The 22,700-nt window shown below is 40.6% G+C and overlaps 1 protein-coding gene across 4 annotated transcripts in view; it reads left to right on the top strand.

Annotated features, from left to right (window-relative positions):
- Rhobtb1 (Rho related BTB domain containing 1) overlaps nucleotides 1-22,700 on the top strand; it is a 110,782-nt gene that overhangs the window by 35,884 nt on the left and 52,198 nt on the right. The window contains exons 1-2 of one of the 4 annotated variants that reach the window (XM_042696454.1): nucleotides 6,845-6,914; nucleotides 9,900-9,950. The exons of 1 other annotated variant lie outside the window; for it this stretch is intronic. The gene's annotated coding sequence lies outside the window, so the exon portion shown is untranslated. Of the gene's footprint in view, nucleotides 1-6,844; nucleotides 6,915-7,592; nucleotides 7,689-9,899; nucleotides 9,951-22,700 lie in introns of those variants that run through there. 2 more of the 4 variants (XM_042696455.1, XM_042696456.1) reach the window with 2 other exon arrangements.

Genomic DNA, 22,700 nt, shown 5'->3' with positions numbered 1-22,700 from the left:
GAAATTTACATTTTACAAAACATTTAGCACAGACATTCCGTCTAGTCCTCAATAACTTTCTACAAAGTTATCTTTCCTGCCTCTGTTGAATATATGGAATGTTGAAGTACAAGGCCTAAGGACCCAGCATAGAATTAATATACAGCCAGAAATAATCAGTGTACAGCTGAAATGCAAATCCATTTTCTTTCTCTTTCCATTTTCTCACTTTAACATATGTTTTAGTTTTCATTGTTGTTATCGTGCTTGTTAATGAAAGAAGCAGTATTATATGAAATAAATAAGACAGCTTTATGCTTGCTCTGACACATAAATGTAATTTCTTTCTAATGAGGTAATAGTGAAGTCTATCATTAGCACCTTTTGCATTTTAAGAATGAATATTAATATCAGTCCATTAGTGAAATAAATGTCCCTGTCAAACAGAGATCATTTTTTCTGGTTAAGAATCATATTATTACTTTTTAAAAGCCAAAGCTACAGCCAGAACATTAAATTGTTACACTTTTCTTCTTTCTAGAGTTGTAACATACACGTTTTCCAATCTATAATGCCATACCTGAGTAAAGCCAGATAGATGACCATAAAGGCTATTTGCTCTCTCTTCTTATGCCTGCTGAGCTAGACCACTGTAACATCATTTTGGTAGAAGAGATTTTTGACAGGAAGAAGAATGGAGTGAGAATTGCTGAGCTTGCAAAATCACATCTTTACCAAATATCCTATTCCAACAGAAAACCTAATGAATGGATCCATACAGAACAGTATGGCAGTTTACACAATTTAACAGGTCATATAAACGGTACCTTTTGACTATTTTTAGCCAGGTAAAACAGGAACTGCCAGGTAAAAACCATGTTGCCTTCACAAAAGCAGCAGTAAAAAAAAGTAGTCTTTAATACTTCTACCTTTAAATGTGCAATTCATGGAAATGCAAAAATTAGATCACTAAGTTAGCCTGAGTATTCACCTATATTTCTTTTTCTAAAATGATGCATTAGGGCTGGGGATATGGCTTAGTGGTAGAGTGCTTGCTTAGTGATAGCATGCATGAAGCCCTGCCTTCGATTCCTCAGTACCACATATACAGAAAAAGCTGGAAATGATCCTCTGGCTCATAGGAAAGAGTGCTATCCTTGAGCAAAAGAAACTCAGGGACAGTGCCCAGGCCCTGAGTTCAAGCCCCAGGACTGGCAAAAAAAAAAAAGAACTATATAAATACAGTCTGGGGAGGGGAGGATATTTCATTTAAAAATCTGATTATCCTAAAAGTCACATCAGGACCAATAGTGATACACTATTGGTGATACAGGCCGAAGTCCACTTTTACCTTTCAGAGAAAGTACCTGGCTCTCTGTTAATTTCCCAAAACAAAAGTAGCTCTGATGGTCCCAAGAAGAGCATGCAGAGAATAGGGGATTGGAGATTTCCAGAGCTGGTTTGAGTAACATTTGTGACAAATTTTCATTAGGCAGATTTCACATGGCTGGATCACTCCTACCAGAGGATTTCCATTATTACACAAGTGATAGATTTGTACTAAGACCTGTGTTCATGCAAAGCTTACCTGTTGTGCTTGGGACAGAAAGGGTAGTGACTGTAACTTATTCTATACTGCTGACTTACCAGCAACTCTAAAGCTAGGGAAGGGGCCTCCTATGTGGGATGTTGGGCTGAACCTTGTACTTGCTAAGCCTAGTCAGGAATAGAAGAGGCACTTCTGTTTCTGGTGCATATTTCTGGTACAGGTTTCTAGAGATCATGCTCTGTTTTGGCCCATGAGTATTTAGCATTACTGAAGAGCCCCAGAAGGGAATCATGTTCAATTGTCCCTACATGATTCACCAGAGCTCAACCCATTGTTCAAAGGGTTGCTAGAAAGCTAGCCTCCAACTAAATCTGTAAAGAGAAATTGTCAGGAAGCTGCTGCTTAAATCCAGTGCTTGGCCTTATCCTGCTTTAAAGTCCAGAACTAGGTTTTTCAAAGGCCAGAATACAAGCAGCATATCACCAGCCGCATTTTCTTTTGGGTACCACAAAATTGGTAGCTGATACCAAAGCTACTAGCATAACTATGTTTATTGCAGCATTATTTATCGTAACTAAGATATGGAACCAACCAACATGCCCCTCAGTAGATGAATGGATCAAGAAAATGTGGTATATATACACAATGGAATTCTATGCTTCATAAAAAAGAATAACACCACCCCATTTGTAAGGAAATGGAAGGACTTGGAAAAAAATCATGTTAAGTGAAGTAAGCCAAACCCAAAGAAATATAGGTCCCATGGTTTCCCTTATTTGTAAAAATTAGTACACATCTAGGAAAATATTAGTAGATGAGCAGAATAGCTCAATAGCTATGTACAAATGACTATAGAGGATGATGCTAAGCAAAACGAACTCTAAGACATGGACACACGGAGTTTTTCTTTGTTGTTGTTTTTAATATACTATATTATTTCTTTTTTATTTTGTGTTTTCCCCCCATATCCCCTGTTGTCACTGTATTTGATGTTGGTACCCTGGGTATTGAATATGTTTATCTGAATTAGGGAAGGGAAGGGGAACAACAAAATGGTGAGACAAAGGACAAAGGGGAAACCAATGCAACAGGGATACAAGACAACATGTTGGAAATGATCTGTCCAACTTCGGAGGATGAGGGGAGAGGGAAACAGGGAGAAAAATGAGGGAGGAGGTAACAAGTTTAACAAGAAATGTACTCACTACCTTACTTATGTAATTATAACCCCTCTGTACATCACCTTGACAACAAAAGTTTTAAAAAGTTGGTGGCTATTACAAAAGCTGTGTTGTTAACTCTACAAATCTACTCTGATAGCTTTTTCTTTTTTACAATTTTTTGTTATTACAAAGGTGAGGTACAGATGGATTATAGTTAACAGTAAAGAGGACATTTCTTTTTGGACAATGTCACCCTTTCCTTTGCTCTCTCCCAGTTTTTCCCTCCCATCCCTACCCACAAGTATATAATTCACTTTCAGCATAGTGTCCAGTGAGTACCATTGCTGTATTTGTTTATCCTTTGTTCTTACACTCCCAAAGACAGATAAATGAACAAACAAACAAACAGGATAAAAAAACAAACACACACACATACAAAAACGGTTTCCATTTTCTGGAGTTCATTTCAATAAATATTTTGTATGATCAGATGCACACAGGTATTGTGCCTTTATGTTCCTCTCCTAACAGCATCATCCTCCTTTGGTCTCACTGGGTGTGGATGCCTAGAGACCTGTATAATTTGTTATATCCTGGTGTATTTTAGATCTAGCTTCCACGTATGAGACAAAACATGCTCTTTTTGTCTCTCTGATCAACAGCTGATTTTCAATACTTTTTTTAACCAAAGACATCTATTCCTTAAAATAGACATAGGAACAAGTATATGTGTTTATATATACATATATGCATGCATACATACATATAAAAACACATGCCTATATGTATATATATGTCGCACATATATACATATACATACTTTTTTTCCTTTCACATATTCAAAACCCTGAGCATTCTTGTTCATGAAACTTCTGTGTAACTCCTGGAACTCATCCAGGATAAATAGCCTCCAAATAATGCATAGAGGCACTAAATGCTACATCTAACTCCAAGCCTGCCTTGGTATAAGCCACTCCGCATAGAGAGTGGGGGGAGGGAAGAGAGGTGAAAGGAAGGGGGGGGGGCGGAAGGAGTGTCTGCGCCTGCGCGGAGTCCAGGCCTCAGCTCCATGTGCAGAGTCCGTCCCAGCGTCGGTTACTGACCATGGAAATGTAAACTTACACAGTAAATCTGAAATGATTCTCGCTATACGAGTTTTCCGTAAGTAATTGCCATACTCAAGAATATTCTCTATACAATTGCTGGGCGTAAAAAATATTGAATAAGTTTAAGAAAATGTTGACCAATATTAACTGCGTTGAGACTCTAGTACTGAATTTTGTTTTTAGAAGATAGTGGTTCCTTCCCCCCGGAATATGTAAAAAAAAAAAAAAAAATCTGAAAAACTACGGTAAAAAGACGATCCCAACTATAAAGTCATTCAAAAGGTATTTCCGCAAAAATATGACCGAGTTGGTTAATAAGCCCATGAAATGACATTAGACATCATTGTCAACAGGGCAAAACACATTAAAATCACAAGGAGCCAGGCACCAGTGATCATGCTTCTTGGCTATTCAGGAGGATGTGATCTGAGAATCCAAGCCGGAACAGCAAAGTCTATGAGACTTTTTATCTCCAGTGAACCACCAAAAAAGCTGTACTTGGAGCTCAATGTGGTAAAGCAACAGCCATGAGTTAAAAAAAAAAAAACAAAAAAAAAAACCAGGCTTGAATTCAAGCACTAGTACAGGCACAATGCACAATACATACATACATACACACACACACACACAATTATTGTCTACAATACCGGTAATACCAAATACTGGTGAGGACATTAGAAGACTTACACTGTCCGGGGGGGTTGTAAAAGGCACAGACGTTTAGTCAGTTGCCTTCTTAGTATTAATTCCAAAAAGCAGTAGCATTAAAGGATTCTATTGTGATTATCAAACACTTTTGTATGTAGACTATAGGATTTTTTAATCTGGTGACTTCAGTAAAATATTATCATAGTTAATAAAATGTTTCAAAAACAGTTTGTGTAATACAAATATGAAAATGTTTGAAGTCAAAATGTGCACTTAATTCCACTGAGATACCAGAGGGTTTTTTATGTTTATTTAAAGTGAAAGGTATTGAGTTTATTGACTTTTATTAGCAAGTAATGGTTTTTGTACAACAAGGTGCATGCTTTAGTGGTAATTAAAACAGATAGGTTCATAGCAGTGATTCTTCTGCAAGTTGTTATTGCTCCTTTCCTTTCCTTTCCTGATGGCCATTGTATCTGTTCAACTTGCTGTATTTAACCCAATTTTTCCTCTGACATATCTGAATTACTATTGATGGTCATTTTCTCCAATGTTCTTCTCATCAGTTTCCTTTCATATTGAGGCATTAGGAGAGGACCAGTAATTCTGAGTACTTGTTCTATATTTTCTTTGTAAGTGTCTTTTGGAAGCTTGTAGGCGTCAGAACTCCTTGGACAGGTAGTATCAGAAAAGTAAACCTGCCAAATGGGGTCACTCCTGCTCTCAGGACTGACTGGCTTGTTGCTTAAGAGAAATGTGTCACTTAACAGTAATTGAGGAAATGGAAGCAAATGAGCAAAGGATGTTACAAAGCAAGTCAGTAATAAAATTAGACTTTTGCACTGGTGACCCGGATCTAAAAGAATGCAACTGTCAACATCAGAAAATCCATTTCCTTTTGTGTCTGTTTGTTTCATCTGTAAAATGGTTCTGATAACTGCAGCTGTAGCAACCAAATAAAAATGTGATCTAAGCTACCTAGTCCTCTGCCTGCCATATCTAAAGGCCGTTCTACAGGTTGATTCTCATTTCTTTTGAGTTGTTATCCTAGTCCTTAGCTCCCAGGGCAGTGTGAAAAGAAATAGCTTGTGATGAAGAGATCTGATTGCTCACAGCAAACAGAATTAATTAACTTTTCCCTGGGGGAGGAGGGGAATGTTCCCGAAAAGAATATATATATATATAGATAGATAGATAGATATAGATTAAACCTTTTCAAAGAGGAGTTACTTTAAATATTTTTAAATAGACTAAGGGAAGTCAGTTTTGTGCCACAGGAACGATCACACCCTCAAGTATCCCTCTTACAGTTCTAAGAGCTGACACCTGTACTTAACTTTTCCTGGTATGAAAGATGAGTTCCTTGATAACTCCCTTCTGGAAACAGCGGAGAGGAAGGCTTAAAGTAAGCAGACTATGCAAGATAGCATTGCATTTCTCTGTGTCTTAGGAGTTTCTAGTGGAGTCCAGGAGGCACCAGGCAAGCTTTTGCTGCCTCCAAAGAAGATAGTGTAAAAAGAGAGTAGAAGAAATGCATGGCATTTTGAAATTCATCCAGAAATCCTGGAAGAAAGGGTAGGGGGAGAAACAGACATCCAGTTAGGGAACTAAACCTGGGGGGAGGGGAGGGGAAGGAACTGAGGGAGAGAGATTTTTATCCCCCTTTTCACGTGTCTGTTGCAGGAAAGAACACAAAGAAACCACACAATAAAACATGACTCTCTTTTCCCCAGCCTCTCAGAGTCTCAGAAACAGCTGACCGGAGATCAGCTTGGGGCCCATCAGACCTGTTGCCTCTTTCGTGGCTCCAGCTCTTGGTACCCAGCCTCCAAATTAACTGTGCATTAAATGATCAATTCCCTTCGAGTAACCGAACACTTGAACGCCTTCACCCCACTCGGGAAGGGGGTGGAGCGGAATAAGACAGAAGAAAGTTTAGCAGGTGGACTGACAGCTTGGGCTGTCACTTTCTTCTTGGAGCTAAGAAGGCTGTGCCCTCCTGGAGTCACTGCAGGAGCATTTGTCACCAGGAGGGCAAGAAAGCCAGCAAGCAAGCCCTGGGGATTTTGCCCTCGAGGGAAGGAGGGAGGGCTGCCTTGAGCTTCCAAGAATTCCTGAGACCACACGGGAAAGGCCGGGAGTCCACGGCACCTCTCCCCTCCTTGGCAATCACCTCTTTACTGGGACGGGGGGGCGGGCAGGGGCGTGTCCTTTACGTCCCCTTCCCTTCTGGAGGTGTGGGGAGGGGGTCCCCAGGAGCCCCGTGGCGGTGGGAAGGTAACCGCGAAGGTTGGGGGGTGGGGTGGGGGAGCCGGCCAGCACGTGCAGCCGCCCGGGGGAGGAGGAGGCTGGGCTAACTCAGCCCTTAGTCAGCAGCTGGGCTCGGGTTTTGAAACAAAAGCCAATGTCCTCCCTCGGAGTCCGCGGCCGGTCAGTTCGTAGGGGGAAGAAAAGCATGCTGCCCAGCCGGTTAGTGGCCCAACTTACTTTTCCACAAGCTGGGACAAAGGGCTAGCCGACATGCGGAGGGACGGGTGGGATGGGGGGACTGGAGGACAGTGGGGATGGGGGGGGTACAGGTGTCTCTGACGCTCGCTCTCCCCCGGCGAGGCCGCTTAGCCGAAGGGCCAGGGGCTGCCCCCTCCCCTTCCCAGGCTCTGCGCATGTGCGTCCGGGACCCCCCGCCCCGGGGTGGGGAGGAGGGGGCGCTGGGCTCCGCGTCCAGCCCCGGCACCTCTGCCACCCGCGTCCCCGGAGCGCAGACACCACCAGGCCCCGGTTTCATGAATGAAACCCAATCGTGTGGATATAAATAGCCGCCGAGGCTGCTAACGTCACAGTTGCGATCGGCGGCCGCCGCCGCCACCGCGTCGGGAGCCCGGGTGCCGGGGGCTGGGTTCCGCCCCGGCCGCCCCGCCCGGGAGCGCGGGGTGGGGTGGGGTGGGGGACGGCGCGCCGGGGAGGGGAGGTGGGGGCGGGGGAGCCCGCGGCGCGCGCCCGGGCCGGGAGAGCGCCGGCGGCACGGGGACCCGGCGAGGCCTGCCTGCCTGCCGGCCGGGCTGTGCCATGCTGCCTTTGTGCAAAGTTGGGCGGCGGGCGGCGCGCCGCGCCCGGGGGGCCCGCACACCCGCCACCGCGCGCAGTCCTGGCTGCTGCTGCTGAGGGGCGGGGGGCCCGCGCCCCCCACCCCCACTCCCGGCCCCTCTGAAGGCGGAGAGCGCTGGCGTCTCACTCGGCTTCAGGGTAGGTGGTGCGGGTCGTGAGCGCGCTGTGAAACTTCTGCGAGCGGCCGCCTGCGGGGGGGGGGGGGCCTCCCCTACCCGCCCCCCTCCCCCACCCGCCCCCCTCCCCGCGGATTGGCGCGTGGGGACCCCTCCTACACACCCCTCTGGGGCTGTGCTGAGCAGCCGCAGCACCCCGGAGCGATCGGCTGTATGTAGGGGGCTCACCCCTCTCCAGCAACCCCCAGGGGGGACAAGCCTCCCATCAGAGACCAGCGGAGAGATTTCTAGGAGCGCCCGACCAGCCGCACCCCGAAGTTGGAGCCCAACAACTGTGCAGGAGGCATTCCACCCTCCCCTTCCCCCCCACCCCCCCCCCCACGCGGAGGAGCAGGCTGGCTGCCCCTGGGAGGGAGCGGTGCCGCGCCCACCAGAAGGTTCTTTCTCTCTCTCCCAGACAGTAGTGGGGATTGCCAAAAGACTGGCGAGCGGGGCTCTGGCACCCCTTGGCAGCCCGCACCCCCGCTGGGAGTTCATTAGCCTGTCCACCGTGGCACTCCCGACCCCCCTCCGCGGCCCCTCCCCACGCCCCGCTGTCTCTGGAGTCTGTTGTGGGTTGCTATGGCAACAGTAGCAGCTGCCACGAGGGGCTCGCACACAAAACTTGTCTCCCGGTGCCCAGCTTTGGGGTGGGGGTGTGGGGGGTGAGGACGAAAAGAGATTTGGATTTGTGCAACCGACTGAATCCAACCTTCAACTTCCACCCCCATCCCCACCCCCACCCCCCATTCCTCCCCTCCCCCAAAAAAAAGAAGTGGAAGGAAGGCACAACTATGTAAAAGTCTATGGTAGATCCTAGTGTTCGCCCTGCCGTTTCCATCCCCGGCGGTATCAAACATCGCCACGGAGGAGCAATGTCAATATTTAGACTTGGACAAGCCAGAAAGTTAGGAGGGAGTGCCAAGCGCAGGGTTTTGACTTGGCTTTGTACGTCAGCACACAAGCTGTGCCACTGGAGCTGACTGAACGCATTTGCTGGGAGGGGAAAAAAGGCATGAAGGATGATACATGCACACAGGCACCCACAGCTTGCAGACTCTAGAAAGGGGAGACCAGAAGAGTCGCCCTGACTCTGAACTTCCCCGACCTGTACTGTTCAGGAAGTCTGGTTGAACCACAGCCAGACCCTTCAGCTAGTGGTTTTATTGCTCCGTGGTTCTTCTCACACACCCCAAGTAGGACTAGTGCTGCATATTTTATAAGAAGCATATTCTAAACTGGAAAAAAAAAAAAGGTACCAAGTTAGTAGTTTTCATCTTTGCAAAAGACCTTTTGCTGTCAGTAGATAGTAAAAAAAAAATAAATAAGTCAGCGGATAAGTTTGTTTACAAACTCTCAGCTCAAAATTTGGAACTGTATTTCATTTCCAATAACCTTTTCAGATGCCTGAGCAAGTCAGCGGTTGTTAGAAAATAAACACAGGCTCTTTTCAGTATAAATAGCATCTGCATACTGCTCCACAGGTAGAGTGAGTAGTAAATTATTGTGCTGAACAAACGTTTCTTGAGATCCATGAATCCTGTTTGGAAAGTCATCCAGTTGATCCACTTGAAGAAGATTTTGAAAAATCTTTAGGAAATAGAATCATGGTCAGAATTCTAAATTCACATATTTCTTGTCATCTTCCAAGATTTTGAAGGTAGTACAAATTTGATGGAAATGGAGTTGTGTGTGACCACAGAGGAGGAAATCGAAGCACACGTGACATTTTGATATTACTGCTTCTATAATATAATTTATTTGATAGGAAAACCATTCATTGTTTTGGTTGAGTTCTATTCTCTGGAAAATGCCATTTTGGAGGATTAGCATGTCTCTTTCAATGATCTGTGTTGTAAAATGCTGATAAAATTTCCATAGTGCCAATTTCGTCCATCAGGTGTTTTTTTCCTATATTCTATTTTTTTTTTTTTGGTGGTGGGCGGGGAGGCAGAGGACTGGGATCTCCCCATGTGCTCAAAAGTATTTTTTCACAAATGCTTCAAAACACAAACCTGTTTTGGAATGCACTTGACCCTGTGAAATTATACTTTTAACGTGATGCATAGAAAAACTAAAACATTTTCCTCCCCTTTTTGTGGGGATGAGAGGAGATGAAACGGAAAATATTTAGTGACTGCCTATTGGCTCCTGACAGGCGGTGGGTTTACCAAGTATTTCTTCTTCTATTTAGGTGAATCCAGCCGTGGGCAGTGTGTTCTGTTCTTCACTTCCAGTGAGTCAGGTCAGTGTCTCTGCAAACCTCTGACCACAGATTGGTGACATCCTGTATCTGTTTTTGAGAATGCATTGCAGAATGGCTTTCTCCGTCATTTGTTTTAAAAGGCATTAGCTTTTGTCATCTTTATACTGAATTATATGAACATTACAAGCTCAGTGATGGTTAAAAAGTTTTCTATGTTCTCTTATGAGCACAATGATAATCAAAATGAGCTTGATCTTTCTATACCATTTTTCTTTCTGTGACATTTTCAATGACATTTTTCTTTATTTTGGTGGATCAAGATGGTACCGTACAGTGAGGATTCTGATGTTCAATAACTTGAGGTTTTACTTCTTTCCTAATCTTAGTCTCTAGAGCTGAGAGAAAGTTGACTGAGCCTGAATTAAAGTCAGAGTACTGTGCTACAGTCTGCGCTCTGTACATGTATATATTCATTCTGTCATATATATGCAAATGTATATAAATAACTCAGGGCTTTTTGAGTGTATGTATATACACATGTATGGAGAATGACAGAAAGAGTATATAGTAAAATGAAGCAGAATGAATACATAAATACTATTCAGATGTATATGTGTATACATGGAATATAAATGTATATATATATATGTATGTGCATATATCTGCATATATACGCACATATTATGTATTCCTGTGAAGTGAAATCACTCTCTTGATTTCTCCAACTACAGGTGAAGAGTTGAAAATTCAGAGAGCCTCAGATCACTTGTTCCACCTGTATGTCCAGTAAATGACACAAATAGGATATTTTTGAAAGGTCTGTGTTGGGATATAGGACATGGCTGAGGTGTTAGGGTGATTGAATAGCAAGCATGGTGCTCTGAGCTCAATAACCCAATACCACAAGAAAAAGAATAATTCTGTCTTAACTCAAGACATAAACTCGCGCTGAAAATTCCTTTTCAACAGGGAAACTGAAGCCAAGAATGGTTAAGTGACTTCCTTAAGATAACTTGGTGGGGTTGAGGATTTAGCTCAGTGGAAGATTTCTTGCCTAGCAATTTTAAGGCCCTGCTCAGCATCACAAAATTTTTTTTAAAAAACTTGATAATTGCAGCTTATGTAACACTGAACGGTACATTCATCCCATATAACACCCAATGGAACAGTTACTGCACAAGAGTGATTTCTACTCTCCTGAGAAATCAGTGAAATAAACCTTCCTAAATACTTTCTGACATGCCACTTTCAAAGATAAGGAAGTTTTTATTATATGGAGTTTTTGGAGTTTAAGAACTTTATGAGCAGATTTAAAAGGTAGTAAAATGCTGAACATTTATGCATGAAAAATTAGAATAAATCAAATTCATGCGTGTTAGAAGGCAGAAGTCAGTCAGTGCTACATGTATTCAAGGTTCTGCATTTTCCACTCGACTGGATTACTGTGCAATTCACTATATTCAAGGGGGAAAAGTTTCCAAAAACACCCTTTGTCTGGATAGATAAAGTGAAGGAGAGTTTGGGGAAAGACAGGATGTAGAATTTCCACTCAGTAGGGAAAGGCCATGGTGTTACCCCGAACCACTAAATTATAGTACCTCAAGCTCAAAGACGCATTGCTGAAAACGTATTGCAATAAACTTGTAGGCCCTCTGTGTCCACATGGTACCTTTGAGAAAGTAGTATAATTTGGCATAATACCTAAAAAGCTGGATCCCTTCTGGCACCTCAATTTGAAAGGTGCCTCTTAGATAAATTTGGAAATATAGTAGAAAAACCCCTTACCAAAGTTCTGAAAATCACCACCACCCAAAGGCTAAAGACAGTTTGTACTTTGTATCTAACTTGGCATCTTTTCTTACCCTACTTCCCTCCCTGCCTCTTTCTTTTACTTTTGTAGAATAAGTTATAAGGAAGTCTGAAAAATTAAAATAATAAAACATAAAATAATAAAAAATAAGTAAAAGTAACAACAAATAGAACAAAGAAAAAATTACTAAGGAACATCATTTTTAGAATTAAAAAGATACCTTTTAAACGCATTAGTTCTCCACTTACACTAAATAGCTCTGAAAACTTAAATATAGTCAACAAGTACTTTTAAACATTTAAGGAGAAGTGGCGCTGAGGCTCAAGTGATAGAGTGCCCGTCCTGAGCTGAAGAACACAGGGACAGCGCCCAGGCCCAGAGTTCAAGCCCCATGACCAGAAAAAAAAAACCAACAAAAACAAAACAAAACATTTAAGAGATTGTAATGCTGATGGAGCTTTATCCTGTAAAAGTTGTTATATACTGTATCCTTACAAAATAGATTATATTCTTTAAGAGCACTGTCTTTATTAGGAAGATCTCATTGTAGGCTAGACCTTAACCATCAACTGATATACAGCTAGTTGTTATAAATGGTATGTCATAAAAATAGCAAAAAATGACTATAAATCTATAATTTATTTAAAGTTATACTCTAACTCACAGAGTAAAACTTAGGAGTAGTTGGGCACTAGTGGCTTACACCTGTAAATCTATCTAGCTCCTCAGGAGGTTGAGATCTGAGGATTGAGGTTTGAAGCCAGCCAAACAGGAAAAATCCATGAGACATAGCCTAAATTACAAGTAAGTCCGAAATACATTTGAAACCTAAGGCACATCCAGAAAAAGGATGATAAGAGGATTCCAGCAGGATGGAGATAGCGTGGTGCTAGGAGGAACCTTCCTTATCTTCAAGTGGGTGAACACAGAGCAGTCTTTTCTCCTCTTCAAAACATAGCAGCCCATACTCTGATCCTTTCCAAGTGTTCTCAGCTGACCGATCCCTGGGGAACTTTAATGTTGTTGTTGTTGTTGTTTTAAAAAAACATTTTGTTTTTAACTGGCATATATTTTTTATACAGAAGGGTTCAATTGTGAAATCTTACATGTATATAATGTGCATTGATCAAACTCATCATTCTATTACTTTTAATTTCTTCTTCCAACTTTTTCACAATTTTTAGGAGATTGCATTATTCTATATTCATGCTTGCATAAACCATACTTTGGACAAATTCACCATGCCTCCTTTGACATTTCCGCTTAGCTCTGTGTTTCTATTGGCTATGTATTTTGGAGGGCCTACTTTGAATTTCATTTCCTTGACCTGCAATGGGAACAGCGTTACCTCCCTCAGAGCATTATGAAACTGGTGTGAAAATCACACATGCAAAGCACATTGTAGGTACACAATAAAGTTAGTTCTCTTGTTAGAGTATCCTAGAAGGAAAAGTTGTAACCTATTTACTGGCATTGAGTTCCGATATTCCAAGCATGGATGTAGTAATCTTTTTTTTTTTTTTTTCTTGAGAAAAATCAGCCTAGTAGTCTCTCTGGGCACCAGTAGCCCAGTCACAATTCCATTTGTTTTTCTTGTATTCAAGGGTGGCCAGTTTTACTTGGCTTCTTTTATTGCTTCAGTTTCTACCACAAACTAATAACATGCTTCCCTCAAAGATTTGTGCCTCTCATTTCCTTTCAGATACTCGTTAGGTATCTAATGTGTTCTTCCCATAGACCTTTGCATCTTGAAGGAGCTATTATATCTCCGGTCAAATAACTGAGAAATATTTCCAGAGAATGTTATTGCTAGTAGAAAACTCTGGTTTTCAATTTTGAAGCATAGGATATGTCTCTGCCTTTATTTGAACCAAGTGCCGCCTGCCAAGGTCTGCTGTCTCTTCTCAGAAGAACGTGCTGCTGACATGGGCATTGATGGGGAAAGCATAAACACCACCATTTCCCCCTTCACCCCCAGCACTTTATAACTGGCCTGGCCTAAATTGCACCTCTGGGAAGCATTTCATCACACTCTGTTCCCCAGTTATCCTGCTTTGTCTTGTGGCTCTGCTGTTCTGCTTTTGGACTTTTGGAAGCCAGCCTTTGGCAGGGTATCCTGTCATCCTAGACATGGGGGAAAGACACTGGTCTGGTTGTTGTTCCTAGTTGTACCTGTTTCTTCTTCTATTAACAACCAGGTGGTATCAAATAGGCTTAAATTTCCGTAGTAGCACAGCTCCTTTCTTAGTTAACATTTGGCAAATACCTAGCTAGTCATTAGGTATTTTTATGGTGCTATACAGGATGCTTAGAAATCAGTCATTGCTAGATTGTCTCAGATTGTTTTTCTCCCCATTCCGCTCAAGGCTGGCACTCTTCTACTTGAGCCATGCTTCTACTTCCAGCTTTTTTTGCTGGTTAATTGGAGATGAAAGTCTCTGGGATTTGCCTACCCAGGCTGGCTTCCATCCTTGATCCCTCACATCTCAGCTTCTTCTCCTAGCAGCTTCCTAATAGCATTACCCAGATGAGCCAACAGCACCCACCCAAGATTATCCTTAATCTTGTTACTAATTTTGGATTCATTCTTAGATAAGTTTCAGTTTTCACCAAGGAAAACACAAACCATATTAATGCACGGGAGCAAGAATAAGTATCTTGTTAAAAGGTAGATCCTGATTCAGGACTTGTGAGGTAGATCCTGAGATTATGGATTTCTTACAAGTGCATGACTGATCTCAACTCTACTGCTGAGGACCCTGTGAGTTGCTGAAGTTTCAAAGTAGAGTTGTTACTGATCTTATGCCAAAGCTCACTCCGTAAATGCGCTAATCAGACTCTCACCTTATTTTGTTTGCTTGTTTCTTAAGCCATAACAGAGAGTCATGGAATCTTAAACATGGAAGGAATGTAGACATTTATGTGCTGGCAGATCAGCAAGCTCAACAGTGGGAATAAAAGAATGCATATACGTGCCTAAGTACATGATAAATGCTACAGCTCAGAGGTAGAGCATGTACTTAGCAGGCACAAGACGCTTGGGTTCAATTCCAAGCCCCCCTAAGTAAATACACAAATGCTACTTACATAAAGATTGTGGCATATCATTAAAAAAAAAACCTAGCAAAGCATACAATGCATATTATAAATTGCGAATTGCCAATTGAGTCTCACAGAAAGCTTTCATTTGTTTTTCCAAAACTCTCACCCATAGTCAACATATGGTACACTTGGCAAAGGAGTTTCCATGGAAGTGTTGGCTAATACGTTCTTCTGTGTTGATGAGTAAGAAGACAAAAGCTGAATGATAGTCAGATGCCACATCTTTTCCTATTTACCAATGATGTGAGTGAATTTTTTTTTCCAAAATGGTTAATCATTTTATTTCCTTTAACTCTAGGAGGATATTTTTTTCAAGTGGACTATTTACAATGTAACAGTTATTTATCACATTTCGAAATATATTCTGCATTATTGAATTTTTAAAATTATTTTCCTGAGTCTACACAATCAACAAAACAATTAAGCAAACCATCATTTGTCCTGGTGGCCAAATTCTGTGGCCATTCAAGCTCAAGGTGTGACTGGATACAAGGAAGGGACGCGATGACACCATAGCTCACCACTGCATAACATTCCCGTTGCACAAAACCAGCAAAACATTATAAGGTATTGATTATAGTAAAATGTAAAACAATCCGTTTTGAGTATCCCTTACCCTATCTTGACTGTAGTTTGTTTAATTTTTAAGTTTATATAATTTAATTTTAAATACTGACACTACTTGATGGGATTGTCCATTCCTGAAAAATTCAGCAATTGTTCCCAAAGGCTGGTGGGACTGGCTCCAATATTCCTAGCAATGTAAGCCATTCTCCACTTTGGCTGTACATTGAGTGGGATTCCTTGAGAAGAACTTACTGCCTTATAGTTTTGGTAGATCAACATTAGGCTTTATTGAAATGTATCTTCTAGTTTAAAAAAATTCACAAATCATAACCATTTTTACAACACATCTATATAACCACATAGTGATAGAACATTACCAGCACCAAAAAGCCCTGTTATACTCTTACTACCCTGCTAAGATAGATGAATTTTGCCTGCTTTTGGACTTTATAGAAATTCTGCCCTATGCATTCTTTTGTGTAAGGCTTTTTTCTCTCAATAGTATGTTTGTGTGATTCATAATGCACGTACTAGTACTGAATCCATTTTCAGTGATGTATAGTTTTCTATTGTATAAACAGATGTCAATTTAGTATTTATTCATCCATTCTACTATTGATGGCTTGTTTTCAGTGGCTGGTTAGAACAGAGCTACCAAAAACATAGGGGATATTTTTTTGAAACTAAACAAATTCCCTGGTGATTCTAATGAGCTCTTCACTGACTTCTCTACCCCCCCCCCCTCTTTTCTCACATTACATGACCTAGGCCATTGATTCGTTCATGTGAATATACTCTCAGTTCCATAAGGCAAGAGGCCCTATTTATTATACTGTCTTTTCTGGGTTCTTTTCCGTACAAATTCCTCAACTCCTCCTCTCTGCAATATATCTCCATCTATGCATTCTAAAGTAGGAAGTGCTGTGGCCTTACATCAATAAGCAGAGGAAGGAATAGATACTGTGGACAAGGAACTAAATTTGACAGTCCATCATTAATGCTTTTGGGAAGAGGTTTTTAAGTAAGGAAAATGGTTTTTCTTTGTGTGTACCAAATAACACCAGTGGGCTCTTAGAAAATTTCAGATTTCTAGTATTTTTAAACTCTATTTGAAGTATATCAGGGACTGTCTTTTGACATGACAACAGAAATCTTTCAAAGTTTTATAACTTGGGCTGGACAGTTTAGGGAAATTTCCCCATTAGCTTGGTCTGTAGGGAACATTCATGGCCTAAGCAAGCGGAGAAATCTTGGGGTAGAGGAGGGGGAAAATGCCAGTTTCTTCATTTTCTAAAACCAGCACTTAAACTAATCTTACTGGCACATTGTAGTCCCAAAAACATTTAAATGGAATTGCTTGATTGTCCAAGGAGCTAAAGATTTCACAGCAAGTGGTCTCCATGATACTACAGAAACTGACCTACTGACATCTTCAGAGAATTCTTTCAGTGAATCACTTCCTACAAAGCACTGTGGAGACTTCCTGTCACCAGGGAAGGTTCTTAAGCACCCGTTCTCTTCACACTTAACCTTAGCTTTGTTCAACAAGCACTGGCCACTTTGACATCTCAAATGATCACAAACAAGACCATACTAAAGCTACTGGCACAACTATGTTTATTGCAGCATTATTTACCATAGTTAAGATATGGAACCAACCCAGATGCCCCTCAGGAGATGAATGGATCAAGAAAATGTGGTATATATACACAATGGAATTCTATGCCTCCATCAGAAAGAATGAGATTGGCCCATTTGTCAGGAAATGGAAAGACTTGGGAAAAAATTATATTAAGTGAAGTAAGCCAGGCCCAAAGAAACATAGGTCCCATGGTTTCCCTTATTTGCAATAACTAGTATATGTCTGAGACAAGCAGAAAAGGTCAGATAAGTTGATATTAGGTGAAATGAACCCCAAGATAAGGATTCAAATGTTTTTTTTTTCTTTCTTGTGATTGTTTCTAACATATTTATAAGATATTTCTTTGTTGCTTTGTATGTCCCTCCCCCACGGTATAACCCTTGCTTTCACTGTATTTGATTTGGTATAATTTGTGGAGGGGAAGGGAAAAAAATCGTTTAAATGGGGATACAGGTGGACCCATTGCAACAATGAGATATACAAGTCATTATGTCGAAAAACAAACTTTGCAACTTTGACTGGGGGGTGGGGGGGGTGGGGGGGGGGGAGAGATGGGAAAGGATGGGAAGGAGAAACAAAGGAGGAGTCTACAATGCTTGATAAGAAATGTACGTACTCATTACCTTGCCCATGTAATTATAACTCCTCTGTACGGTATTTTCACAATTAAAAAAAAAAAGATTTGACCAGTACTTTTATTACCAGTACTTGACAAAGTCTCCTGATCCGGCCCTTCACTAAGGCCCGTCTATATAAGATTATCCAGACACAAAAATCAATGTGTAGGATCTTTTCTGCTCTATTTTTATGTTTGTCACTTGTGGGGCTTGAACTCAGAGCCTAGGTACTGTCCCTGAACTCTTTTGCTTAAGGCCAGCAATCTACCACTTTGAGCCACAGTTCCACTTCTAGTTTTTGAGTAGTTAATTGGAGATAAGAGTCTCACTGAGACTTTTCTGCCCAGGTTGGCTTCAAACCTTGATCCTCAGATCTCAGTCTCCTGAGTAGCTAGGATTATAGGCATGAGCCACTAACACCTGGCCTCTTGTGCTTTATTTTAAAAAAAGAAAAATAACTTTAAAAATTGAAGTAAGGGAAGAGGTAACAAGTAAGATAAGAAATGTAATTACTACCTTACTTAATGTAACTGTCACCCATCTGTATATCACCTTGACAATAAAAATTAAAAATTAAAAAAAAAACCTTCAGTGAAATGTGGAAATATAAGAAGAATAAACTGAAAAAAGATTGAAGTAAAACATGCATAGAAAAATGCCTACAGAATGTAAAGATGCAGCTTGATGCATTGTTTCACAAACTTAACATTCCTATAGAACTTGCAGTAAAACCAAGAGCCAGAATACCACCAGCACCCTGCCTCTGATGGCAATTCTACTGCACACTCGGTGTGATTGAAACACTAAGTTCTATGTCTGAAATGAGTCCTTCATTTACAGAATTTAACTCGCCTCCTTGCCTTTTTTTTTTTTTTTTGAGTTATTGAGGTTGAACTCTGGCCTTCACACTTGCTCAGCTTGCTAGCTCTGCTGGCACTCTACCACTTGAACCCGTTCAGCCCTGTTTTATGCTTGTTATTTTGTGAATGGAATCTAGTAAACTTTTCTGGCCTGGCTAGCCTCAAACTATAATCCTCCAGATCTGCTCCACCTAATAGCTAGGTTTGCAAGTGCAAGGCACTGGTACCCTGCTCAGGATCCGAGTTTTCTTTTCGTTTCTGTCCTTCCTTCCTTCCTTCCTTCCTTCCTTCCTTCCTTCCTTCCTTCCTTCTTTCCTTTCTTCCTTCCTTTCTTTCTTTCTTTCTCCCTTTCTTTCTTCCTTTTTTTTTTTTTTTTTTTACTGAATCATTACTTAAGCTAACTTCTGTCAGTTTAGATTTGATTTATGGAAGTCTGTCCTCCCAAGCAATGATTGTCCTATAAAGTTCATGCATGCGTGTGCACCAATCTTGATGCCTTTGTGATTTTCAGGGACACAAATATATGCATGGCCTTAGAACTACTTTCTTCTTAATGAATGTGCAGATGAATTATATATTATATTATTGATTTAAGATTAAAATAACAATTGATTTCCACAGCATATTTCATGTGCTGGGCTTATGCCATAAAATGTTTCATTTTGTTTACCATAAATATTTTCTTTGACTGCTCAAAATCTTAAAGGCAAGAATTTTTTTTTCCTCTGGCTTGAACTAGAATTGTGTGCATTTGTCCTGCATAGCTCAGCTGTCTTTTCATTCAGTTCAATTTCTATATCTGATACCCAGCAAAATGGCATTTGGATTCCTGCACTTTTTTATTTGAGTCAGAAAGAAAATAAGTTTCTCAGGCTTGCTATGTTATTTTAATAGATATGTGGTTTAAAACAAAAATAGTTTACACATTAAAATCATTTTTATTACTATACCATATGAGCATATTCTTGGTAGAATTAACATTCCGTGGCTAGATGCATGTAGTTATTGCTTTTTTATGACTCTAAATTGTTTCCCTATTAGAAAAGTAATTCATCTAGGGATATTAATATTACTGTGTGACATAATTGTAAAAAGGGGGACTGTTGGAGAAGGGAACCAGGAGGAGAGAGAGTGAAGAGTAAAGAGTGATGGGAGGTGAATGTGATTGAAGTTTGTTACATATTTGTTTGAAAATAGAATAATCGTATCCGTTAAAGATTTATAAAAAAACAAACAACATGAGGGATAAAGTAGTAATGGAGTATGATTGAATACATTATATGCATGTATGTAACTATCACAATTAAAACCTTTGGTGCAATTTAATATCCACTTGTAGAAATGAATATTTCTCCGCCAGAAAAAGTAGTGATGTTCAGATACAGGCTACCACATGAATAAACTTGAAAACATTATGCTTAAGTGGAAGAAAACAGATGCAGAAGACTACGGAATGTATGACTCCTTGTGTAGGAAATGTCTAGAATAGGCAAGTCCAGAAACAGAAAGCAGATTAGTGGTTGCTAGGGCTGGAGGAGATAAAAGCTGGGGAGTGACTGGCAATGAGTCCAAGGCTGTTTTGTGGAATGATGAAAATATTCTGCAATTATCTACTAAGTGTAGTTGCCCAAGTTTGTGCTCGTAAGAAAAGGAAAATCACACTGGGTTCGTTTCCACTTGAAAGAAGTACGTTTTATAGCATGTGAATGTTGTCTCGCCTTTAAAAAATTCATTCACGTCCATTGTAGATATGGACACTAAAGTAGCAAAGTTAGGAACAAGTTATTGCTCTTATCCACAACTACTGTATGTCCTTCAAATTCATCCCCCACTTATTACTGTTGCAGGGAAAGATGTTGATGTCTTTCATTAGATGACAGAGACAGTTGCTACATTGTTACTTTCCAAGCAATTGTGTATTAGTACCCTCCCCATTCCCCAACCTCAGAAAGAGTGGCTCACGGGGAAGATCCATTTAATTGGTGCAGAGAGTAATGGAATAATGAATAGGAATGTGAAGAAGACAAGCAGAGCACAGTAGTCACCCTGCAGAAGGGGATGGAGAAACACACTGAGGGGGAAAAGATCAACAGGTGGCGAAACAAGAGGGAGACCCCGTCAGGGAAACACCACAGAGACTTTTCAGGAGTTGGCCTGCAAGGTGTGTGATAGACACATGAGGTAACTCCCCTCCATTACTGTGTACCCACACTGTCTTCACAGCTTTGAGAGTCCTAGTTGTGTCTGTCTGCTGTGTTACTGTGTTGAACTGGTACTTCCTGTGAAGGAAGGAGGAGGCCCTCGAGCTATGGAAGTGACACGTGTTCAGCTGTCCTACGTGGCTTATCAACTTGATTTCTACTCATTTCCCTTAGTGCATAGCATTTCTCTCTGTGGTTATACACTCTTCACGTAACTTAAATGACAACCTCAGTACATCAGACTCACTGATCTCTTAATGCCAGGCACAGGGATTAAAGTATTTTACAAGAATTATCTAACTTAGCCTTCCCAGGAACCCATTGAAGGAGGTCATTATCCTCAGTTTACAGGTAAAGACACAGAGGCTTAGGTTAAGTAATTTGTCTGATGTCATAGCAAGTGCCTTAATTAACTACTGCCCCACCTGCCATGTGTTTTAAATGCTTTTCTTTCTTTTTTCTTATTCTTCCTACAGATGTCCTCTATATTTGGGCTTAACCATTTATAGTTATTTCCTTAGATGGATATATCAGAATGTATTGTTAAAGTATCTAAGGGTGATGTTGCTGTTGCTAGTGGTTTTTTTGTTTCATTTTTGGTTTTGGGTTTTTTTTTTTTTTTTGTAAAATGTTTCCTTTAGTTTTTCATTAGCAGATTTGTGATCTGAGAATTTGGTTCATACAACTTATACTTAAGGAGATTTTTGTCCTTCTAATACAGTGAATGCAAAACACTTGAAAGAAAATTGTTATTGGTCTGAGAATACATGGGGTATCTGTTAATTTAATCCATTATTAATTATTCAAATCCTCCATATAGTATGATTCATTTTGTTCTCTTAGTATGACATTCATTCACCCCATATACTGTATCTCAACTGTTCTCATGAATTTTTCCCTCTACTTATAAAGATTTTCTTCATGTTTATCATATGCTATGACTTATTAAGGCTCATTATTACTACTAAAAGCTGCCCATTTTGCATTCCTTGTTACCTTTTGCAGATAATTTTATATAGTTTTGTAACCAAATGAAAAATAACTAATATAAGTTGGTCTCATGTTTTTCCAATTATCACTATGTATTTAGCTTCGTATATTTGAGCAACTTAATTTCTCATAAGGACCTGTGGTTTTTCCTTGAGTCTCAAATATCTAAACATAATTTAGGTTGCCATCACATATATATCCATTTGACCTAATGTAGATATTTGCTGCTATGTCTTTTTTTTAAGGTCTTTAAAAAAAAAAAAAGGCAAAATACACACACAGGGATGCAAAACTATCAAAAAAAAAGAAAAGAATCACACCTGGAGAGCGAGCAGGGGAGGGATGACATTGTCCAAAAAGAAATGTACTCTTTACCTCACTTATGTAACTGTAAGCCCTCTGTATGTCACCTTTATAATAATTAAAAAAATTTTAAAAAGAAGAGGCGAGTAATACATTAAACACCAATCTTTTGAAAGGAAAAAAAAAATGAAACAAAAACAAGGTATGGCTGATATTTATGGTTGTCCATGTTATTATTTCCTTAGACTGTTTTGGACTTTAGTTTTAGAAGATGTTTCAATAAGATACTGATAGAATCCTTTCACATTTTTTTGCCATCAATGTTTACACATTTTACTAGAAAGGTTTGTACATTTGGAGTTTTGCTTTGATTTTTCTTCCTGTTCCTTCACTTTCTCCAAAGCCCTTCCTTTTTTTTTCTCTTTTGTTTTTCTTTTTTTGGAAGGGAATTTTTTTTTGGGGGGGGGGGGGAAGGTCCGTTCATGGGGCCTGAACTCTAGGCCTGGGCGCTGTCCCTCAGCTCTTCAGCTCAAGGCTAGCACTCTACTACTTGAGCCACAGTGCCACTTCCGGCTTTTTTCTTTTTGTTTATGTGGTGCTGAGGAATCGAACCCAGGGCCTCAGGCATGCAAGGCAAGCGCTCTACCACTGACCCACCTTCCCAGCCCAGAAGTGGGAATTTTTTTATGCTGTTAAA

This window comes from Dipodomys spectabilis, unplaced genomic scaffold, assembly GCF_019054845.1.
Source record: "Dipodomys spectabilis isolate Male_0828 unplaced genomic scaffold, ASM1905484v1 ptg000207l, whole genome shotgun sequence".
NCBI classification, from domain to species: domain Eukaryota; kingdom Metazoa; phylum Chordata; class Mammalia; order Rodentia; family Heteromyidae; genus Dipodomys; species Dipodomys spectabilis.
Note: the sequence above shows the minus strand (reverse complement) of the source record. Positions and strands in the feature narration are given on the sequence as shown.